We start from the raw sequence: 3,915 nt of genomic DNA, 5'->3' as shown, positions 1-3,915 counted from the left end.
GGCAGGGCAGACCGCGTGGCCACAGACTGCGCGCTGCAACGCAGACTGTTGGAAGTGGCGAATGGCCCACATGGCACCGTCAGCAAGGGCCGAAGCTGCAACGCGTGATGAGCGCCGTCAGGGGGCTCACTGCCACATGTCATCAAGGAGGCGGCAGAGAGGCTTGCCACATGTCTCTATGGCATAGTGTAGGATTGCGCGCGGGCCCCGGTGACATGTTTAGAGAACGACATGCTCTGTCTCTTTTTCGCAATCATGAGCCTTAGTGCCGTCAGGTTGTAGATGGTCATAGTTTCGATGATAGCGCAGCTTCTAGGGTCCTTAGATTGAGTCTGATACTTGATTGTAAGCCAACAAACCCCATAGGGTTGAGGCCTTTCTTTCTAATTGATAGTGTTATCTTTCATTTCGATCATCTACGTGATTCAATTGTCAGTTTAACAGAGTTATTTGCTATTTGCACCATCAGTAGTATCAGAGCGGGTGATTTGAGGGTCTGAGAGTTTTTAGAATTCCGTCGTGAGATTTTTGAGATCATAGATTGTGTGTTTGTCTGTTAATCTCTGAGAGCTTGTGAGGAATCTATTATTGAAGTTTAAATATATACTAATTAGAAAAATATAATATAAAGACAAAATATATATATATATATATATATAAATTTGGAATTTGTTACACACAATATATAAATACATATATTTTTTAATTATTGGATACATATAAAAATATATAATAAATAAAATTTTATAATATAGAGAGAAAAAAAATATATATACAAAGAGAGAAAGAGAGAGAGAGAGGGGGGGGGCGAGCAAGCGAGAGAGGAGCAAGAATGAGAGGGGGAGGGAGAGAGAGAGAGCGGGGGGCGAGCAAGCGAGAGGAGCGAGAATGAGAGGGGGAGAGAGAGAGAGAGAGAGAGAGAGAGAGGAGCGAGAATGAGAGAGAGAGAGAGACAGAGAGAGAGAGAGAGAGAGAGAGAGAGAGAGAGAGAGGAGCGAGAATGAGAGAGATAGCCGGAGATAAAAGCCGGAGATAAGAGCCAGAGAGAGAGAGAGAGAGAGAGAGAGAGGAGCGAGCCAGGGAGTGGAGAGGCGAGAGAGAGAGAGAGAGAGAGAGAGAGAGAGAGAGAAGTGATAGAGAGACAAAGTGAGCGAGAGAGAGAGAGAGAGAGAGAGAGAGAGAGAGAGTGGGGGGGAGGAGATGAGAGAGAGAGAGAGAGAGAGAGAGAGAGAGAGAGAGAAGTGATAGAGAGACAAAGTGAGCGAGAGAGAGAGAGAGAGAGAGAGAGAGAGACAGAGAGAGAGAAGAGCCGGAGAAGAGAGAGAGAGAGAGAGAGAGAGAGAGAGAGAGAGAGAGAGAAGTGACAGAGAGACAAAGCGAGAGAGAGAGAGAGAGAGAGAGAGAGAGAGATGAAAGAGGGGGAGAGCGAGAGAGAGAGATAGAGAGAGAGAGAGCGAGAGCGAGCGGGGGGGATATGAGAGAGAGAGAGAGTGAGAGAGAGAGACAAAGCGAGAGAGAGAGAAGTGACAGAGAGACAAAGCGAGAGAGAGAGAGAGAGAGAGAGAGAGAGAGAGAGAGAGAGAGGGGGGGGGGGAGCGAGCGAGTGAGAGAGAGAGAGATTTTGGACTAGAGATAGAGAGAGGGCAGAAATATAGATTTATATTTATGTTTATTTTAACATATCTATCTATATATATATCTATAATAAAAATTTCACCCCTAATGAGGGGGTCTTCAAACTTGAAATTTTAATTTTTTAAATTAAATTCCATCTTGAGACCCAGCGGAGCGGGTCTCTAGCCCGATCATAGACGGGTCAGGTTACTAGTGGTATTAATGTTTTTGAGGTCATGAGCAAGACAGGTGAGTGTGACCTCATCCTTACAATCTCCAATCTTTGCCTTTTTTGCGTAGGTATCCTAAAGTTCATCAGATTGGGGATTAGTCATCACTGGGTGCATAAGCTTTATAGTGCGGACTCTACAAAGTTCTCAAGCTATCTTCGTCGGCCTGAGGGCATCTAGAGATGTCCCATCAAGAGTTAGGATGTGTTCGATCAACTTTTTGTCTTGATTTGATCACCACAAATAATCCAATTTCCATTCCTCATAGTGCCCCGTCTCATTGAATTTCGATTTTTGGTTCGATGGGGATTCCTGTCAAAAAAAAAAAGTGGGGATTACATGCCACCATGACATTAAATTTCCCATTTCCCTGTCTATGGAATTGAGGTGGCACATTCAATCCAAACCCCATCTGTAGCCTACAATGTCATAATGCCTTTAGATTTAGCAAAGCGAGGAAAAGGTGGATTAAATTTTAATTGTTATTTTCCCACTCACACACTTACCCGAGGACACGGCCATCGACGAGGGACATAACCACCCTTTTGCCTACAAGGCAGGAGAGATCTTCCCTACTAGCACGCAGACAACTCAGGTGGTTTGGGCGTCTCAGGTGGCCAAATGCCCAAACCGCCTGAGCTGCCGCAGATCAAACAATAAGTAAGTTTCACTGCATATAATGATGACACACGAAATTGCCTACTTATGTACCAGCTAACTCGTCGTCTTGATTCTAGCTAGAGCAAGAAAGGCGCAATTTTAAATTGCAAGAAGATCGGTATGAGATTCGAGCAAAGCAAAACGAACAACGCTTGCAGCTTACCCGCCTTGAGCTTAACAAAACAAGAGTTGAAATCCAAGATATTCGGATCCGGAAGGTCAGCAGCCCTCTTTTTTAAATATCAATAAGCATCTTTTTGCCTATTTGAATGGATTTGTTGTGGCAATCCATACGTCATCTTTCCAACAATCCTCCGCTTCATATGGATCAGCAGGTTGAAGAGCTGGAGCAGCTGGATGGTCGCCTCCGGCAGGCGATGGAGAAGAAGGACTTCGTGATTGCCAACTTGAGAGATCAACTCTTTAAAGCCCAGGAACAGATCCGAACCACGGAGCTACTACTGCAAGAACACACCGAAATATTTGCAGCGGCAGAGAACATTTGATGAGTGCATCTGAACAGTTCCCCTGGAGGAGCAAAAGTTGCTCTTGAATACCGCTGACCAAAGGGTGTCTTTCTTTCGCTCTACTCACACATGTCAGTGTCAGAGCATTTCCATTCACATTATCGGAACAATATGTTTTTTCCTTCCAATAATGTATCAGTAAAGTCTAGAATTACCTTGCCTAGTAAGTATAACATCTTATGTGGAAAATAAAGATCTAATCTGGTTTGTAACAACATATATAAATAGGCTATGTTTACGAGCTGCTTCGTACGTTACATTCTCTTAGTGGCAAGCTTTGCTTGAGGAAGACCTAATTTGTGATTAGGGTGCATGATCAAAATAGTGCTATGAAATAATTATTAACCAATAAATGAGATCACAATTTTCTATTGTATGCGTTTCTAGCTTTGGGTTGTTTGACAACTGTCACTGGAAAGTGATCCCATGGAACAATTTCTTTGGAGGGCTGATGCTAGTTTTGAAGGACTCATTTGCTAAAAGGCTTCCTATAATATGGAGTGCCATAATAGTGAGTTCTGAGACAAGAAGTGTCATTGATAGACAGTTTGAAAAGAGGGGGTTGACAGGGTTGGGAGGGGGAAAAGAGGGGCAGAAGGGCATGCAGGAGGGGTGTTTACTTGTCGGGAGCTCCCATTGGCTGAGATGAACCTAAAGAGCACCAAGAAGCTCAGTAATTTTGGGATGTTTAGATGTTGTGGAATAGAGTAAATGCTTCCCAGCTTGGTTGGGATAACTCGCTTAATGACTCCTCACCCACGTATTTCACTCACTCATATTCAATAAGATTTAAAATCTGTTCTTAATCAACCGATGGCTTAAAAACAAAGAAATAAAAAATGGTTTGTGTGTTCTATTTCATCGTCCAGAATGTTAAACAACTA

The 3,915-nt window shown here is 43.4% G+C and overlaps 1 long non-coding RNA gene across 2 annotated transcripts; it reads left to right on the top strand.

The window, feature by feature from the left end:
• The first annotated feature begins 2,286 nt into the window (after positions 1-2,286).
• On the top strand, positions 2,287-3,246 carry LOC147888080 (uncharacterized). 2 transcript variants are annotated; one of them, XR_015543165.1, is made up of 3 exons: positions 2,287-2,504; positions 2,582-2,722; positions 2,840-3,246. It is a non-coding gene; the product is annotated as an uncharacterized LOC147888080 (long non-coding RNA). The 2 variants fall into 2 exon arrangements; XR_015543164.1 differs by having other exon boundaries at positions 2,837-3,246.
• Positions 3,247-3,915: the final 669 nt, after the last annotated feature.

The sequence above is a fragment of the Dipteris shenzhenensis genome, chromosome 22 (assembly GCF_047967505.1).
Source record: "Dipteris shenzhenensis isolate YYH24624 ecotype China chromosome 22, Dip_SZ_1.0, whole genome shotgun sequence".
NCBI classification, from domain to species: domain Eukaryota; kingdom Viridiplantae; phylum Streptophyta; class Polypodiopsida; order Gleicheniales; family Dipteridaceae; genus Dipteris; species Dipteris shenzhenensis.
Note: the sequence above shows the minus strand (reverse complement) of the source record. Positions and strands in the feature narration are given on the sequence as shown.